The sequence below is a fragment of the Plecotus auritus genome (assembly GCF_963455305.1).
Source record: "Plecotus auritus genome assembly, chromosome: 8".
NCBI lineage: Eukaryota > Metazoa > Chordata > Mammalia > Chiroptera > Vespertilionidae > Plecotus > Plecotus auritus.
In genome coordinates this window covers 62,115,482-62,135,713 of record NC_137782.1, presented here as the reverse complement: position 1 = coordinate 62,135,713, position 20,232 = coordinate 62,115,482, and the positions used below count along the sequence as shown (strand labels likewise).

General features: G+C 41.9%; 1 protein-coding gene across 2 annotated transcripts in view; it reads left to right on the top strand.

Moving 5' to 3' along the window:
* ITCH (itchy E3 ubiquitin protein ligase) overlaps window positions 1-20,232 on the top strand; it is a 137,648-nt gene that overhangs the window by 13,734 nt on the left and 103,682 nt on the right. The gene's annotated exons all lie outside the window — the stretch shown is intronic.

Below are 20,232 nucleotides of genomic sequence, written 5' to 3'. Positions count from 1 at the left end.
GTAAAAAAGTGTAAGAGTTAAAAGGAAGGCAACATGGTGCAGTGGGAAAAGAATGGAGGACGTGGAAAGAAAAGTCTGGGCTTTTGGTGTGTTTTTTTCCTTCAAGCCTCACCCAAGGATATTTTTCCATTGATTTTTAGAGAGAGTGGAAGGGAGAGGAAGACAGAAACATCGATGTGAGAGAAACATATCGATTGGTTGCCCCCCACATGTGCCAAAAGGGCCCGGGCTGGGGAGGAGCCTGAAGCAGATGAGTTGGTGGGTGAGAAAGCTGAGTAGGAAGGAAGTGGTCCCTTGTATTTGCCTAACCTTTACCTTGCTATTACTTGTCATTGTCATTACTACTTCCCTTCGCATAGATGTTCCATCCATACTTAGACTCTTGTCTCTACTGTAAACATCAATGTTTATTATTCACTCATCTATGGGACCCTTTGTGTTTATTTTATTTTTTGTTAACTAATTACCCTATAAATTCTGAGAGATCAAGTACTGTGATTTGCTTATAATGGTGTCCCAGGTCAGTGCTATAATCAAATGTGTACTTAATCTGTTCCTTTTTATAATTATGGAGAGAAAACAAGGAAATGGTAGGGTGCATTGTGAGAGATACTAGGAAGAGGAATAAGTAAGAGGAAAAGTAGATAAACAAGATGATAAAAGGAAGAATTCTTAGGATCTGACAGTGAAAATGAAAAATACATATGTAGAGCAAAAAAAAGGGGGAAAGGAAATGGTGTTATCTGCAGTATAGGAGCAAGGCAGCTTTCATTTATTTAATGTTGATGTAATACTTTACAAAAACATGTTCTTGGGGGGCCGAGGGTAGGGTGGAGGGGGTCAATGGGGAGAAAAAGGGGACATCTGTAATACTTTCAACAATAAAGATAAATTAAAAACAAACACAAAAACATGTTCTGGGAAAGATTCTCCATACCAGAATTTTAAAAAATATTTCTAAAAGTATCCACTTCATCCGGAGCTCATAAAGTAGTTCTTTGTGGAAAGAAAACTGGGCCAATATTCAGAAGACCTGGTTCTAGCCTTGGATTGCTTGTTACTTAAATTCTGTGATCTTGGTCAATTCACTTAAATCTCTCTGGGTCTCTGTTTCCTCACTTGTGTATTGAAAGTATTGAACATGATTGCTCAGATTCCTTCTAGTTAGCTCACGCTTTGGTTATACTTAGTACTTCATGTACTGGCTTACTAATTTTTCAGGGCTTTGTTTGTATCACAATATAGGACTGTTTCAGAAATATAATAGCACTTCATAATATCTAGTGCTTTATAATAGAGAGGCCATTTTAAGTTCTACTTTAAACATTAGTAGAAAGAGAGACTTTGTAGGAAGCCTAGATATAGAAACATTAAATTTGTAATGTTCAGCCAGCATTTATTGAACTCCTATTGTGCTAGGCCCCAAGGGACACAATATAAAACCCCTGCCTTGACCCATGAACCAAGAACCAAGAGGTCACTGGTTCAATCCCAGTGGGGCCTGGATTGTGGGCTTGATGATCCCTAGTAGGAGGTTTACAGAAGGCAGCCAATTGATGATGTTTCTCTCATCAATGTTTCTATCTTTCAATCTCTCTCTCTCTCTCTACAATCAATCAAAACATTAAAAAAACAAAACAAAAAACTCTGCCTCAAGGATTTTGTGTTCTTGTCTGGGAAACAAATTTGTTCACCAGTAATTATTGTAAAAAGCAAGATGATATTGTAAGGATTGCATTGAATTGCAACTTAAGATAATTAACTTTGGATTTCTTGGTTCAAACATAATTGAATATATGTTAAGTGTTGCTCTGTGCTAGGCATTACAGGGAATCATGATGAAAAAGCATTCCCTGCTCTTAAGAAACTTGCAATTTTTTTTTTTCATATTTGCAAACTGATAACCCTGATAGACTCTCTACCCCAGGAAAGAGAAGTTTTGTACTATATCATCAGTTTAAAGTTTTAAACTAAGAATTTATCTGCATGGAACTTTCCTCACTCCAGAAATGTCTAATAACACACTTGCTTTCAGAGAAAATACATTTTATTGGATTCCACATCCCTTTCTCTGTCAATTACAGGGATTTTTAAAAAATTTTTTTAAAGACAAGGAAAAAAATCCAGAAATGCCATCTGCATTTAGGTGAACTTTGGTTTGCTTCTTAGTCATTTGTGCAAAGACAGAGTAGAGTCTAGAATTTAGTCCTTTGATTTTTTTGTTTTAGAGAATCGGTTTAGTTGGTCACAGAAGAAAGGATGCTAGTCCATAAAGGAATCATATTGTAGGTGTTAACCGTGTCTACTGGGATTAGATCTCTGATTTTGAACATATTTTATTGATATTTTACAGAGAGGAAGGGAGAGGGATAGATAGCTAGAAACATCGATCAGCTGCCTCCTGCACATCTCCCACTGGGGATGTGCCCGCAACCAAGGTACATGCCCTTGACCGGAATTGAACCCGGGACCCTTCAGTCCGCAGGCCGACGCTCTATCCACTGAGCCAAACCGGTTTCGGCTAGATTCTCTGATTTTGAATTTTGGCAATATGACTTTGACTAAGTTCCTTAACTTTGTTTTTATTTTGTTTTTATTTTTTTTTCTTTGTTTTTAAATTGAGATAAAATTTACCATTTTAATCACTTAAAATATATAATTTAGTGCTTGGTTCACTATTGATCTAGTGGGAAGTGTAGACCAAGTGTGGTCTGAACATCTTAACTTTTTCTAAAGAGAAGCTGGAAATCCAGATTTTTAAAAAAGATATATTTTGCCGAAACCTGTTTGGCTCAGTGGATAGAGCGTCGGCCTGCGGACTGAAGGGTCCCGGGTTCGATTCCGGTCAAGGGCATGTACCTTGGTTGCAGGCACATCCCCAGTAGGGGGTGTGCAGGAGGCAGCTGATCGATGTTTCTCTCTCATCGATGTTTCTAGCTCTCTATCCCTCTCCCTTCCTCTCTGTAAAATATCAATAAAATATATTTAAAAAAAAAAAGATATATTTTCCCCTATTTTATTATTTATTTATTTATTTAGGTTAATCCTCACCCGAGGATATTTTTCCATTGATTTTTAGAGAGAATGGAAGGGTGAGGGAGGGACAGAGAGAAACATTGATGTGTTTCACATCAATTGGTTGCCTACTGCTTGCACCCTGACTAGGGCCGGGGGAACCTGCGACCATGGTACTGAGGTACCGAGGTAGGTGCCCTTGGCCGGAATTGAACCTGGGACCCTTCAGTCTGCGGGCCTATGTTTGATCCATTGAACCAAACTGGCTAGGGCTGGAAATCCAGATTTTGTGAGAAATCTTTATTTTAAAATGTTGGCAGCTTATGAATTCATAATATAAACACTGTGGGCCAAACAAATCACCACTGTGGGCTGAATTTTTCCTGTGGGTTACCTCTTTGCAACCTCTGATCTGGAGCTTGACGTTTTGCAGCATAACTCATGTTCCCTGCCCTCTGGGAAGAAAGTCCTAACCCACATAAAGATTTAAGCAATACCTCAAAGTAGTCTAGGGCTGAATGAGGGTATGTGGAATAATTAAGACAGAGAGGAAAAGGGAAGCTATTTAAGACTGGGATTCAGAATGGGCAAAGATGCAGAGGCGGGAATGGACTTGATGGTGGACGTGCAATGAAGAGATTATTTGGAGTTTATATTAGTTTGAAGAGGTTTTGTGTGGGCCTGGTAATAAGAGAAAGTTTTGAAAAATTAAGAGATCAGCCTTATTTTGGGATAGCCAAGTCCCTGTTGGCTGACAAAATCAGATGGTATTTTATGGAGATTTATTTCATAATATTGAGGTTTACAGTGTTTACTAGAGTTGGTGGGGTCGGGTCTGGAGGCAGGGCGACCACGCTAGAAGTGGTAATGGGAATAGAAAGGAAGGGACAAATGTTTGTATAAGAGACAAAAATCTTTTATTTGGGTCACCCTGTGACAGTGGGACCCTGCAGTAGATAAAAGAGGACCAATTTTGAAAGCCTTTTCCCTATTCATTTTGTAAAAACTGGGGTATGTGAGGATAATACTGTGTGTACAGGCTATCCCTCTTTTTTCATGTTGTGGATCTTGCTTCATTACTCTCTTAGTGTCAGCGCACTCCTTAATGGATCGCATACATAGTCTTATGATTTCCCAGTTTGCACAAGTAGAATAGAAAGAAAGGAAGTTCTTATGTGCTATACAAATAGTTGAAGGTTAATTAGCAATATAACTAAATATTAACGCTGCCAGTCTCTGTTAGACAAACAATTTTATAAAGTGTTCAGATGAATTAGGTACATAGCAGGTTTTCATCTACAAATATGAAACTACTTAGGTTTTTTTTTTTTAATACTAGGATTTGAAAAGGTTATGCTTTTGAAAAATGGAGTAGTGTGATGATTTAAAGCATAGGATTTGGGTTGCCAGCTCCAGCAATATAGTATAAACATAGGTACTCTAAGCTCCTATTTCTTTTTCTCTGAAAAATGAGCATAATATCTACTTCCCATGGTTGTCATGAGACTGCACATTAAACAATCATCAATAAAATGATAGCTTGTTAAAAAGAGAAAAGGCCCTAGCTGGTTTGGCTCAGTGGATAGAGTGCCGGCCTGTGGACTGAAGGGTCCCAGGTTCGATTCCGGTCCAAGGGTACATGGCTGGGTTGTGGGCTCAATCCCCAGTAGGGGGCATGCAGGAGGCAGCCGATCAATGCTTCTCTCTCATCATTGATGTTTCTCCTGCTCCCTTCCTCTGTGAAATCAATAAAAATATAAGAAAAAAAAAAGAAAAGAAATAGAAAAGAACAAGAAAATATTAAAGTAATTCAACTGCTTATTACATTTCTAGTTCTGGTTTTTGGTGATTTCACTTAACCTTTGATAAGTTTCATTAAGCATTAGTTTATTTATGTATTTATTTAAATATATTTTTATTGATTTCAGAGAGAAAGGGAGAGAGATAGAAACATCAATTGTTGTATTGTAAATCAGCAAGATAGATACGAGACGCTTAATGAGCCAATTAATTAGGAGTCTTTATTCTCGGGGGCCCAGAGGGAGGTATTTCCCAAATCTCTGAGCCCCGACATAGAGGAAGTTTCCTGTATGTATACCTTTTGATCTCTTTGTCTTCAGATTTTACAAAGAGCTTTGTGTGGGTTATTGTTACAGACAGTTTGTAACCTTGAATACATAATGAACCAATACTTGGCATGAGAATATGGGAATTATCAGTATCAGTATTAGCCTGTTACATCAGATGGCTAGCTTGCAAGGTCAGACAGCTAAGTTTTTATCTTTTTCTATTATTCAAACTAAAACAGTTATTTTACAGAATAAGGGACTATCTAAAAATAACAGAGTTGACCTACAGAATAAGAGACTGTCTAAGAATAACAGAGTAGTTCAAACAGCAGTTTCAAACAGCAGTTTTCCAAAGGAGGAAATTACTATACTTCACAGTGATGAGAGAGATTCATTGATAGGCTACCTCCTGCACGCCCCCAACTGGGGATCGAGCCCACAGACCCCTGACTGGGAATTGAACCATAACCTCCTGATTCATAGGTTGATGCTCAACCACAGAGCTACACCTGCTGGGCATTAGATGTTATTTTATACATGGTTTGGAAACACTGACTAATGGTTTGGTCATGGAAAAATTGTAGAATTTTGCCAAAACCGGTTTGGCTCAGTGGATAGAGTGTTGGCCTGCGGACTGAAGGGTCCTGGGTTCGATTCCGGTCAAGGGCATGTACCTTGGTTGCGGGCACATCCCCAGTGGGAGGTGTGCAGGAGGCAGCTGATCGATGTTTCTCTCTCATCGATGTTTCTAGCTCTCTATCCCTCTCCCTTCCTCTCTGTAAAATATCAATAAAATATATTTTTAAAAAAATTGTAGAATTTTGCTGCAGAAACTTGACATAATACTTAATTTATGATTTAGAATGTTTAAAGAAACTGATGAACGTTGTAGAAAGGTGGAATGTGTTTATTCTGTATAACCTGAGAAAGTGATCTGTAGGATTTTATTTTGATCAGGCTTTTTGATCTGTTTATACTTCCTAATGAAAATTTTCTTGACATACACATGGAAGTCATTCCTTTTTTTTTATTATTTTTTATTTTTTAAAATATATTTTATTGATATTTTACAGAGAGGAAGGGGAAGGGATAGAGAGCTAGAAACATCGATGAGAGAGAAACATTGATCAGCTGCCTCCTGCACACCTCCCACTGGGGATGTGCCCGCAACCAAGGTACATGCCCTTGACCAGAATCGAACCTGGGACCCTTCAGTCCGCAGGCTGACGCTCTATCCACTGAGCCAAACTGGTTTCGGCCATTCCTTATTTTTTGACTAAGATGAAAAATGTAGTAGTGTAGTAAGTAGTCTTTTTAGTTAGTAAATGGAGTAGTGTGTTAGAGATAGCCTGAGTATTAAGAATATTTGTGATTAGTAACATTTTCACCATTGATGAATAAGAGTACTGAACTGAGCCTCTGAAAAGTATACTAAGTTGCCCTCATCATTGAGATATATCAGTAGGGTCAAATTGATCTAAAACTCATTTAATGGAGAAGGGATTATTAGTTTGTTTTTTGAAGCAGCACCTAACCTAGTTTTTGGAGTTCATTTGTCCTGAATATTAAAAGGGATTTTCAAGTGGTTCATCTATAATAATAAAAGCATAATATGCTAATTAGACCAGACGACCTTCCAGACGAAGCGGGGCTGCGAGGGCTGAGGTGGCCACTGTGGAGGGCGGGGGCTGAGGCAGAGGAGGGTGCTTCGGCGGTGGCAGCGGGGGCCAAGGCGGGCAGAGGCAGAGGCAGAGGCTCCTGGCTGTGGCAGCTGCGGCAGCAGGGGCCAAGCCCCTTGTACAAATTTCGTGCATCAGGCCTCTATTTTAACTATAGATCTGCTTTAGAAGTGGGAAGGAAAGAAACATGGGAGAGGGATTAGCTGCATTTGCTTCTGTGAAATGTCAGTAGTCAAAGGGAAATCCTAGATTATCTTTTTTAGTTCTTCAAATTTTTGGAGGAAGATATTTACTATAGGTCTTAATTATAAACTATACTAGAGGCTCGTGCAAGAGTAGGCCTTCCTTTCCTTGGCTGCTGGTACCAGCTTTTCTCTGGCAACGGGGACCCAGGCTTCTCTCCAGCTGCTGGCAGGCACCTGGGACCAGGGCTTTCCTTGCAGCCATAGCTTCGTCTGGAAGGTCATCCAGTCTAATTATCAAATTATGCTTTTATTATTATAGATTCTATGTATGTGAAATGTGCAGAATGTAACTACTACTGCTTTTCATTGTCCAGAACGTTGCTGACATTTATCTGTGGTCATATCCCCTTTTGTCTTTGCCCTTGAGGTTTTATATTTTTTTATTCCTTTACTAGAGGCCCAGTGCACAAAATTGTGCACAGGGGTGGGGGGTGTCCCTCAGCCTGGCCTGCGCCCTCAGGGGATGTCTGACTGCCCGTTTAGGCACGATCCCCTTGGGGATCACTCTCGCAATCCAGGACGCTACATGCACCGGTGACCATACTTTTCATACAGGTGAAAGGCATCTTGCTGTTGTATGGGCAGCTACATTTTTTTGCCTTGATTATAAAAAGTAGTACATAACATGATCCTTCTGAGGCAGTAGTACCATTTTCCCCATCTTATGCGTGGAAAAACTGAAGCAGAGAGAAGTTTAAGTAGTTGGCTTTGTCACACAGTTATAAGTGTCAGAATCAGGGCTGACCACAAAATGTGCAAGCCAGAGTCCATGCATGTCATCGCTGCATCATCCTGTTTTTTCAATGTTAGAATAGCCTTGCCAGGTTTTAATTTTTAAATCTAACAGACTGTTCCCAGTATATAGGGTAGGGTCCCTAGGCCTGGCTGGTGATTAGGGCCGAACTGTGGGACGACCAGTAGGCGGAGTCGGCAGGGCGATTGGGGGGGGGTTTGAGGGGGGCCCGCTGGCACCCGCCTTGGCTGGCGGCCTGGCACTGCCTGCTGGCTGGCTCTGCCCACCCCCCCACCCCCCCTGATCGCCACCGCTAGTCACCTCCCTTTTGGGGGCAGACGCTTAACGCAGGACCTTCATTACATTTTTCTTCAGTTTTGGATTTCTCTATTCTTCTTTTATAAAGAATTGAGCTTTTAGGCCAGGAAGGGTCCCTGTGTTACTTAAATTTTAGAGAAGGAAAATATAAGATCTTATTGAAGAAATTTGATTCTTCTCTTAGGACTTGCTGTTGTTACTATTTCTCTAAGAAAATACAAGTCAGCCTGAGGTATTCAAACAAGGGTTACCTTTTGTCATTCTAAGGGGAGGAAAATCTGTTTCTTTCATTTCAGTGATTCACTTCTTAACATGATTTCATGTGTGATGATTTGAAATTTTGAGACTGGTATTTGTTAGGGTTTTTTGTTTTTATTAAGAGAAGGTTAGAGTGATCCTAGGCTCAACAAACTATCTAATAAAAGAGCAATATGCAAATTAACCATCACTCAGCTACACACAAGCCACGCCCACCAGCCAATCAGGAGCAAGTATGCAAATTAACCCAACCAAGATGGCTGTGGCCATGGAGAGAGCAGGAGGCTTGGGTTTCCCTGGCAATGGAGGAAGCCAAGCTTTTCACACACCCTGGCGGGCCCAGGCCTCCACTCAAGGCTACAAAGTTTCAATTATAGAAGATAAATAAATCCCAGATACCAGGGCCTCTGCTTGGATCGCTGGGGGGCATGGCCGGCCTGCAAACCACCATAGGCCCCTCACTCAGGCCACCCCACGCCCCAAGGGAACCCCCACCCTGATCCGGGACACCCTTCAGGGCAAACCAGCTGGCCCCCACCCATGCACCAGGTTTCTATTCTATCTAATAAAAGAGTAATGTGCAAATTGACCATCACTCCAACACACAAGATGGCTGCCCCCATGTGGACACAACATGGCCGCCACAAGATGGCCAGCAGGGGAGGGCAGTTGGGAGGGACCAGGCCTGCAAGGGAGGGCAGTTGGGGGTGATCAAGCCTGCAGGGGAGGGCAGTTAGGGGTGACCAGGCTGGCAGAGGAGAAAAGTTGGGGGCGACTGGGCCTGCAGGGGAGGGCAGTTAGGGGTGACCAGGCCTGCAGGGGAGGGCAGGGGAGGGCAGTTAGGGGCAAACAGGCTGGCAGGGGAGCAGTTAGGTCAATCAGGCTGGCAGGGGAGTGGTTAGGGGGTGATCAGGCTGGCAGGCAGAAGTGGTTAGGGGCAATTAGGAAGGCAGGCAGGTGAGCAGTTGGGAGCCAGCAATCCCAGTAGGATTGGGCCTAAACGGGCAGTCGGACATCCCTCGAGGGGTCCCAGATTGGAGAGGGTGCAGGCTGGGCTGAGGGACATACCCCCCCCGTGCACGAATTTTGTGCATCTTGCCTCTAGTCCTATGTAATCCTATATAATAATCCTATATAATAAAAGCTTAATAGGCTAAGTGTCCGGTCATCTGGTCTGCTATTCAACTAATCAAAGCATAATATGCTAATTATATACTAAGACTGCGCAACCGCTCGCTATGACATGCACTGACCACCAGGGGGGCAGACGGTCAACCAGTCGCTATGACGTGCACTGACCACCAGGGGGAGACACCTGCGGGATCGGCTGAAACCGGCTCTCCGACATCCCCCGATTGCGAGAGGGCACAGGCCAGGCTGAGGGACTCCACTGGTGTATGATCGGGGCTGGGGAGGGACGCGGGAGGTTGGCCAGCCGGGGAAGGACCACAGGAGGGCTCCAGGGCATGTCCAGCCCATCTCGCTCAGTCCCGGTCAGCCGGACCCCAGCAGCAAGCTAACCTACTGGTTGGAGCCCTGACTGGAAATCGAACTGGTGACCTTTTGGTACATGGGACCAACTAAGCTACCACGCAGGCCAGGGTGTTAGTTCTCCATTGTTCAGATATGAGAAAGGTTTGCTGGAAGGTTGGGGATGGTGGCCATCAGAGTCTTACATTTTGAGAATTCATTGGTATTGAGAGATGGTCAGAAACAAAAGTTTTTTTGGGAGCCAAGAAATTCAACTTTATATATAACTAGAGTCCTGGTGCACGAAATTCGTGCGTGTGTGTGTGTGTGTGTGTGTGTGTGTGTGTGTGTCCCTCAGCCCAACCTGCACCCTCTCCAATCTGGGATCCCTTTCACAATCCAGGACTGCTAGCTCCCAACTGCTCGCCTGCCTGCCTGCCTGCCTGCCTGATTGCCACTAAACGCTTCTGCCTGCCAGCCTGATCACCCCTTAACCACTTGCTTGCCAGCCTGATCAACGCCTGACTGCTCCCCTGCTGGCCCGATTGCCCTTAACTGCCCTCCCCTGCTGGCCTGGTCGCTCCCAACTGCCCTCCCCTGCAGGCCTGGGTCCCCCCCCAACTGCCCTCCTCTGTCAGCCTGGTCACCCCTAACTGCCCTCCTCTGCAGGCCTGATTGCCCCCATCTGCCCTCCCCTGCAGGCCATGTTGTGGCGGCCATCTTGTGTCCACATGGGGTGGCCATCTTTGACCACATGGGGGCAGCCATCTTGTGTGTTGGAGTGATGGTCAATTTGCATATTATCTCTATTATATAGGATTAGTTTGTATAATGTTACACAAGCATTGTTTTCAGAAGAGCAGTATTTATACTAGCACAACAGTATATTTATTGTGGCATGTCAAATCCTTTAAATTCTAGCTGTAAATAGTGAAAGCTGGGAAATAACTTGTAATAGTAGTTAATATTAAAATGTTTGTCAGAAAGCTATTTGGGAGGACAGGGGAAAAATTGACTTCTGGAATACTGGATACAGAGTTCAAACCAACAAAATGAATGCTAAAAGTTCAGGTCCGGTGCCAATTTCCTTAAACTTTGTTTTCATAGCATTGAACCTTGAAAGTTGTACCTTCCTGTTTTTCTCTTTGAAAAAGATAATCATCTCTTTATGCATATTCTTTAGAATCCATTCTGATAATATTTGGTTGGAAAATGAGAAAGGACCTTTCAGTGACATGTGATGTTCAGAGCCAATGTGTCACTGTCGTGCGGGAGAGAGGATAGTTCCACATCCTACCTCCCTGTTAAGATAACTTTTTCCAGTAAATAGGAAAGCAACTTTTACCCATCATGAGTGGATTTGAGTTTATTCTCTCTTCTTTTACTGAGAAATTAAGTTACAGAAATGAGTATTTATTTATCTTCTACCGCAATCCAAAGTACTTTTATCCCCTATGACAATATCTTCAGCAACTCCCTACACCAAGGGCAGCTCCTTTGCTATTATTAGTAGAGAATGGGATCTACACTTTGTTCCTTCTAGCCAGCCTCTGTAATTGGCCCTGGGGAACAGAATCTAGTTTTCAACCCACAGGGTCCTGGTGGCTACTGGTTGCAAGAACCATCACCAAAAAAAAAAAAAAGAGAACCATCACCAACTCCATTGTTCATCCCACTTCCAACTGGATTGAGGCTGGAGTCCATTCTTCACAGTAATGGCTGGTGAATGAAGACATAATTTTCAAAAGAGATCCTTTGATACATAACTCTTCCACTTGAGTAGTGGTTTGGGAACATGGTTGAGTGGCCCTACTGAAGGGAGACTACTCAGTATTTACAATTACCATTTATGCTTCTGTATTTTAGTAAGGCTGTTTGAGGATTTGACTTCATTAGGTTTTTTTTCTTTTTTTTTTTTATATTTTATTGATTTTTTACAGAGAGGAAGAGAGAGGGATAGAGAGTTAGAAACATCGATGAGAGAGAGACATCGATCAGCTGCCTCCTGCACGCCCCCTACTGGGGATGTGCTCGCAACCCAGGTACATGCCCTTGACCGGAATCGAACCTGGTACCCTTCAGTCCGCAGGCTGACGCTCCATCCACTGAGCCAAACCAGTTAGGGCTGACTTCATTAGGTTTTAGTTCTTTGAATACTACTGTGTACTTGAGCTCTCTGAACTCTGTACTTCCTGCTTTAATAAGCAATTTTTCTGTTCATCAGTTTTGTATGTTTCTTGAAATGTCTTTTTGGTGGCTTTTAAGAAGATATAGGCCTGTGTTAAATTTTTTTTTTTTTTTTTTTTTTATATTTTATTGATATTTCACAGAGAGGAAGGGAGAGGGATAGAGAGCTAGAAACATCGATGAGAGAGAAACATCGATCAGCTGCCTCCTGCACACCTCCCACTGAGGATGTGCCCGCAACCAAGGTACATGCCCTTGACCGGAATCGAACCTGGGACCTTTCAGTCCGCAGGCCGACGCTCTATCCACTGAGCCAAACCGGTTTCGGCAGGCCTGTGTTAAATTATTGAAAGGTCTTCTAAGTCAAAATAGATGTGGCCTATAAAAATAACTAATTGTGTTAGGTATGTTATTTCTGAAAATAAACCAAGTAAATTTCATAATATTCTATTTAATAATTTATAAATAGGATACATATTTTAAAATAAGGCCAGACATGTGTTTGACTGTTTGTTGCTTATGGGACAAGATGTTACTAAAATAATCTTGTGAACTGTGTCTAACTCTTTCATTTTTTTTTCTTTCTATTGCCTTTCAGGAAGATGTTAAGATTAGTTTTTACATCTGGCAATGTTTTAGCACCTTTTTTCTATATTAGACATTCTGTCTGTCACATTTTTATAGTGTGATAGTAAACATTACTCAAAATAAATGATATAAAATTGTTAAGAAATGGCCCTATTTTAAGTTTCTTTATAACCAGCAGGATTATAGGTAACAGGTTATTTTAACATATTATTAGATCTAGATTCCAACTGATAACTTCATTGGTTCAAGTCACAATCGTTTACCTTGTAAACCACACCACTGTACTTGATTGTGAAAACCTTTTTTTAAAATTAAATATATTTTTATTGATTTCGAGAGGAAGAAAGAGGGAGAGAGGGAAACATCAATGATGAGAGAGAATCATTGATTGGCTGCCTCCTGCACACCCCACACTGGGGATCGAGCCCGCAACCTGGTCATGTGCCCTTGACTGGAATCGAACCTGCAGCACTTCAGTCCGCAGGCCAACACTCTATCCACTGAGCCAGACCAGTTAGGGCATGAAAACTTGTTTTAAAATCACTTTAAAAGTTAGTTACTTGCCATAGGAAATTCATGCAGAGGCATTCATCTATGTCTCATGAATTTTAAAGCTATAGATGGGGGCAAAGTTGAAATGGCTTTAAATATTGAGTGTTAGGAGGAGAGTAGACCAGGTAAAAGAAGGATAGATTATAAGATGAAGGGACATTAGGAAAAAGAGGTTAACCTAACATTAAGATATAGAAGTAGAAGGGAGATGCTAGAAATGGATCCTGCAGTGATCTCCACAAGATAGGAAAAACAAGTAATATTTATTTTGTTGTAGAAACTAGATTAACAGTATTTTTTTTTTCCACATTGAGAATACTCTTTTTGGTCAAGTTTATTGAGTTACTAGAGGCCCGATGCATGAAGATTCATGCAAGAATGGGCCTTCCTTCCCCTGGCTGCGGGTACGGCCTTCGCTCCAGCCCAGAGCCACCTTTCTGCCTTTGCTCCGGCCTGGAGCTGCCTTTCCGCCTTCCCACACTGCCCAGAGGCCCGGAGTGGCTGGGGCGTCCCGCCCCACCCCTGGCCACTCAGCACCTGCACATGCAAATTAACCCACCATCTTTTTTTTTTTTTTTTGGTTTTGTTAATTTGCATACTCACTCCTGATTGGCTGGTGGGCATTGCGAAGGTATGGTCAATTTGCATCTTTCTCTTTTATTAGTGTAGATTACTTACACATAATAGAATTCATCCTTTTCAGAGATACAGGTATTTGAATTTTGATAAACCCTTGCAATCTTGTGTGCCTTTGTAGTCCTTCATCTTTCCCTAATACCAGCCCTCAGGTGGCACTAATGTGTTCTTTTTTTTTAAATCCTTATCCAAGGGTATTTTTCTATTAATTTTTTTTTTTTAAAGAGTGGAAGCGGGAGGGAGGATGGAGGAGGAGAGAGAAACATTGATGTCAGAGAGAAACATCAATCAGTTGCTTCCTGCACTCACCTGACCAGGGATAGGGATCAGCCTGCAACCAAGGTATGTACCCTTGACTGGAATGGAACCCGGGACCTTTCACTCCGCAGGCTGATGCACTATCCACTGAACCAAAACCACTCAAGCAGCACTAATGTATTCTTCTCAATAATTTGGCCTTTTTCACAAGGTCATAAAAAGGATCATAGGGTATATGTTTCCTAGGACTGCTGTAACAAATTACCACAACCTAAGTAGTTTCAGATAACACAACAACTTTATTCTCTCACAGTTTAGGAGTTCAAATGGCCAAAATAAGGTGTTAGCAGGGTTGAAACTCTGAGAGGGAGGATCCATTTCAAGACATTATATTAGTTTCTGAGGGTTGTCTGTAATCTTGGGCATTCCTTGGCTTCTGTACACATCTCTCAAGTCTCTGCTTTCATCTTCACATGGTGTTCTCCCTATGTCCTTACATCATCTTTACCTTGCATGTTTCTGTGTGCAAATTTTCTTCTTATAAGGATACTAGTCATTGAATTAGGGCCCACCCAAATGTGGTATGACCTCATACTAACTTGATTGCATTTGCAAAGACCCCATAAGGCCAAATAAGGTCACATTCAGAGGTTCCAGGTAGACATGAATTTTGGGGGAGACACTATTCAACCCAATTCACATACATAGGGTATGTGAAATGTTTGAAATGTTTTAATTTATCATAAAATAAAATTGGCTTTTTAACTAACACTAAGGATACAGAACAGCTCCATTACACCAAAAAACTTCTTTGTACTGCATTTTTGTAGACATAACCAGTCCTCTACTCTTACCCCTGAAGATTTTTTTTCCCTTTTGGAAACTGTCACATAAGTAGAAAATAACATATATAACCTTTAACCTTTTTATTTTTTTAAAATCCTCATCTGAGGATATTTTTCCATTGATTTTTAGAGGAAGTGGAAGAGAGGGAAAGACAGAGAGAAACATCGATGTGAGAGAAACATAGATTGATTGCCTCTTGCACACACCCTGACCAGGGCCCAGGTTGGGGAGGAGCTTGCAACTGAGGTAAATACCCTTGACTGGAATCAAACCTGCGACCTATGGGTCCACAGACCAACGCTCTATCCACTGAGCCAAACTGGCAGTCAGATATCCTTAGCGCTGCGGAGGAGGCGGGAGAGGCTCCCACCACCACAGTTGTGCTCACAGCAGTCAGCCTGGCTTGTGGCTGAGCAGAGCTCCCCCGTGGGAACGCACTGACCACCAGGTGGAAGCTCCTGTGTTGAGCGTCTGCACCCTGGTGGTCAGTGCACGTCATAGCAACCGGTCTTTCCCAGTTGTTCCACTGTTAGGGTCAATTTGCATATTACCCTTTTATTATATAGGATAGTGTTTTTATTTCTTTAGGCAGGATTTCTCAATCTTGGTATTATGACATGTTGGACTGGATAATTCTTTGTTTTGGAGGGCTGAATTTATAACAGCTTAATTTCAATAACATACAAAAACTCTGCTCGTTTACAGCTTTGTTACCATAGATAAGATCATCCTGGGTTATCCAGTTGAACCTTAAATCCAAAGACAATTGTCCTTATTAGAGGGACACAAAGGCTAGAAGAGAGGGCCATGGGAATACAGGCAGAGATTGGGATTATTCAACCATAAGGCAAGAAACTCCTGCAGTTTTTGTGGGTCAGAAATTTGGGAACAGTCTGGCTGAGCTGTTTTGGGTTAGGATCTCGATTTTATTTTATTTTTTCGTGTGTGTGTGTGTGTGTGTGTGTGATTGATTTGAGAGAGGAAGGGAGAGGAGAGAGATACAGAAACATCAATGATGAGAGAGAATCATTAGTTAGCTGCCTCCTGCACGCCCCCTACTGGAGATCGAGCCCTCAATCCGGGCATGTGCCCTTGACCAGAATCAAACCCAGGACCTTTCAGTCTGCAGGCCGGTGCTCTATCCACTGAGCCAAACCAGCTAGGGCTATATATTTATTTTAAACTTTAATTTTTTAAATTTATTGATTTGAGAGAGAGAAATCAATTTGTTGTTCCACTTATTTATGTATTCGTTGGCTGATTCTTATATGTACTCTGATTGGGAATTGAACCTGTAACCTTGGTGTATTGGGATGATGCTCTACCAGTGGTCGGCATACTGCGGCTCGCGAGCCACATGCCCTTGAGTGTGGCTCTTCCACAAAATACCACGTGCGGGCGCACACATACAGTGTGATTGAAACTTCGTGGCCCATGCGCAGAAGTCGGTTTTCGGCTCTCAAAAGAAATTTCAATCGTTGCACTGTTGATATTTGGCTCTGTTGACTAATGAGTTTGCCGACCACTGCTCTAACCAATTGAGTTATCCCTCCAAGGCTAGGGTCTCTTTTTATTTATTTATTTTTATTAGTTTTAAAAATATATCTTTTTATTGATTTCAGAGAAGCAGGGAGAGGGAGAGAGAGAAACATCAATGATGATAGAGAATCATCGATAGGCTGCCTCCCACATACTTCCCGTGGGGATCAAGCACACAACCTGAGCACATGCCCTGACCAGAAATTGAACTGTGACCTCTTGGTTCATAGGTTGACGTTCAACCACTGAACCACGCTGGCCGAGCAGCCTGTATCTTTTTCATCTGGCTGTACCTGCGTTACATCCTTTTATAATAAATCAGTAATCTAGTAAATAAAATGTTTCTCTGAGTTCTGTGAGCTGCTTTAGTAAATTAATTGAGCCTAAGGAGGTGGTTGTTGGAACTTCCAATCTATAGCTGGTTGGTCAGAAGCTTAGGTGATAACCTGGACTTGTCCAGCTGCCTCTAAGTGGGGCTGGGGATTAGGGGTGTTGAGGAGAGGCAGGCTATCTCCAGTAGATAGTATCAGAATTGAGTTAAATTATAGGACACCCAGCTGGTGTTGGAGAATTGCTTGTTGGTGTGGGAAACGCCCCCTATATGTCCCCTGCCACACACACATTAGAATTGGTGACCAGAACCTTTACAGTGTTAAAAGAATGAAAAGAGAAGCCATAGCCTGCAAGAACATATTTTCGAAACATATCTGATAAAAGACTTGTATCTAATATATACAAAGAACTCTTAAAATGCAACAGTAAGAAAACAAAATGTGAGCAAAAGATCTGAACAGATTTCTTTTTTTTTTTTTAATATATTTTATTGATTTTTTACAGAGCGGAGGGAGAGGAGGGATAGTTAGAAACATCGATGAGAGAGAAACATCGATCAGCTGCCTCTTGCACGCCCCCTACTGGGGATGTGCCCGCAACCAAGGTACATGCCCTTGACCGGAATCGAACCTGGGACCCTTGAGTCCGCAGGCCGACGCTCTATCCACTGAGCCAAACCGGTTTTGGCTGAACAGATTTCTTACCAAACAATATACATAGATGGCAAACAAGAATATGAAAAGATTTTGAACATCATATGTTCTACGGAATTGCAAATTAAACCACCAGTGAAATATCACTGTACACCTACCTATTAGACGTAATTTCAAAAAGTTAACAATACCAAATGCTGGTGAGGATATAGAGTAATAGGAATTCTCTTTCAGACCTAGTAGGAACACACAATGGTATAGCCACTTTGGAAGACATTTGGCAGAGCTAAAGCGTAGGATTACCATTACCCAGCAATTGTATTCCTATTTACTCAATTGAGTTGAAAATAAGTTCCTAAGTAAACTGCACATGAATATTTATAGCAGCTTTTTTTCATAATTGTCTAACACTGAAAGCAACCAAGATGTTCTTCAATAGGCAAATAGATATGGTACAAACACAGTAGAATATTATTAAGCAATTAAATAAAAAAGCTGTCAAGTTACGTTAAGATATGGAGGAACCGCCGAAACCGGTTTGGCTCAGTGGATAGAGCGTCGGCCTGCGGACTGAAGGGTCCCGGGTTCGATTCTGGTTAAGGGCACATACCTTGGTTGCGGGCACATCCCCAGTGGGAGGTGTGCAGGAGGCAGCTGATCGATGTTTCTCTCTCATCGATGTTTCTGACTCTCTATCCCTCTCCCTTCCTCTCTGTAAAATGTCAATAAAATATATTTAAAAAAATTAAATAAATAAATAAATAAATAAAATAAATAAGAAGACTTATTAAAAAAAAAAAAAAGATATGGAGGAACCTTTTATATACTTCTGAGTGAAAGAAGCCAGCCCAAAAGGGTACCAAATTGTATGTTTCTACCTATTTGATATTCTGGAAGAGGCAAAACTTCAGAGACAGTAAAAAGATCCATAGTAGCAAGGGTTCTGAGTGAGGAGAGAGGTGAGTAGGTGAAGCATGGGATTTTTAGGGTGGTGAGATCTTTCTGTGTTTTATTGTAATGATGGATACATGGCCTTATTCATTTGTCAGGCCATAGAATTGTACAACATAAAGAGTGAACTTAATAAAAATTGTGGATTTGAGAAAAAAAATTACAGAATATTCCAAGCACTGGTTATCATGATAGACAAGGTGCCTGCTTTTGTGAACCTTACAGTCCATAAATAAATCAGGAAAACTTCAATGATGTGATAAAAAGTAGTAGATGGCTACTTTAGATTGAGTAATCAGGGCAGACCTCTCTGAAGAGGTGAGAATTTAACTTGAGGCTGGAATACAAGAAGTGTTGGCTTTTAAAGGTAGAGGAAAAAGCATTCCCAGCAGAGGGCACAGTTAGTGCAAAAGGCTGGAAGGCTGGAATAACAGTGTGTTTGAGGAATAGAAAGAAACCCAGATTTGCAGTGGGTGAGGAGAACGGTATGAGGTGAAGTCACAGAATCAGTCATGGGTGGAATGGAATAGGGTTTCTGTAAGCCAGGATAATGAGTTTGCTTTCTATTTTAAGTGAGATAGGAAGTTATTGGGTGTTTAAGCAGAGTAGAGCATGATCTAACTCAGTGGTCGGCAAACTCAACAGAGCCAAATATCAACAGTACAACGATTGAAATTTCTTTTGAGAACCAAATTTTTTAAACTTAAACTTCTTCTAACGCCACTTCTTCAAAATAGACTTGCCCAGGCCATGGTATTTTGTGGAAGAGCCACACTCAAGGGGCCAAAGAGCCGCATGTGGCTCGTGAGCTGCAGTTTGCCGACCACTGATCTAACTTCATTTTTTAAAAATTTAAATTCTTTATTGTTTAAAGTATTACATATGTCTCCTTTTCCCCCCATTGACCTCTCCCCAGTTGCTCCCACCCCCCAGCACATGCCCTCACCCCCCTACTGTCTATGTCCATTGGTTATGCTTATATGCGTGCATAGAGGTCCTTTGGTTGATCTCTTTCTCCACCCCCTTCCCCCTGAGGTTTGATGTTCTGTTCAATGCTTCTTTGTCTCTGGGTCTATTTTTGTTCATCAGTTTATGTTATTCATTATATTCCACAAATGAGTGAGATCATGTGATATTTATCTTTCACTGACTGACTTATTTCGCTTAGCATAGTGCTCTCCTGGTCCATGCTATGGCAAAAGGTAGGAGTTTTTTCTTTTTTATAGCAGCATAGTATTCCATTGTGTAGACATACCATAGTTTTTTAATCTACTCATCTGCTGATGGGCACTTAGGCTGTTTCCAACTCTTAGCTATTGTAAACTAGAGGCCTGGTGCACAAATTTGTGCACGGTGGGGTCCCTTGGCCTGGCTGGCGATCGGGGCCATTTCACCCAGTCCCGATTGGGGCCAATGGAGCCCACAAGAGGGCTCCAGGGTGTGTCTGGCCCTCTCGCCCAGTCCCGATTGGCCGGATCCCAGCAGCAAGCTAACCTACTGGTCGGAGCGTCTGCTCCCTGGTGGTCAGTGCGTGTCATAGTGACTGATTGAGCGGTCGACCAAATGGTCAACTGATCGGTCAGACACTTAGCATATTACGCTTTTATTATATAGGATTGTGCTGCCATGAACATAGGGGTGCATATATTCTTTCTGATTGGTGTTTCTGATTTCCTGGGCTATATTCCTAGAAGTGGGATTACTGGGTCAGATGGGAGTTCCATTTTTAATTTTTTAAGGAAACTCCATACTGTTTTCCACAATGGCTGCACCAGTCTGCATTCTCACCAGCAGTTCATGAGGGTTCCTTTTTCTCCACATCCTCGCCAGCACTTGTCATTTGTTGATTTGTTGATGGTAGCCATTCTGAGTGGTATGAGATGATATACCTCATTGTTGTTT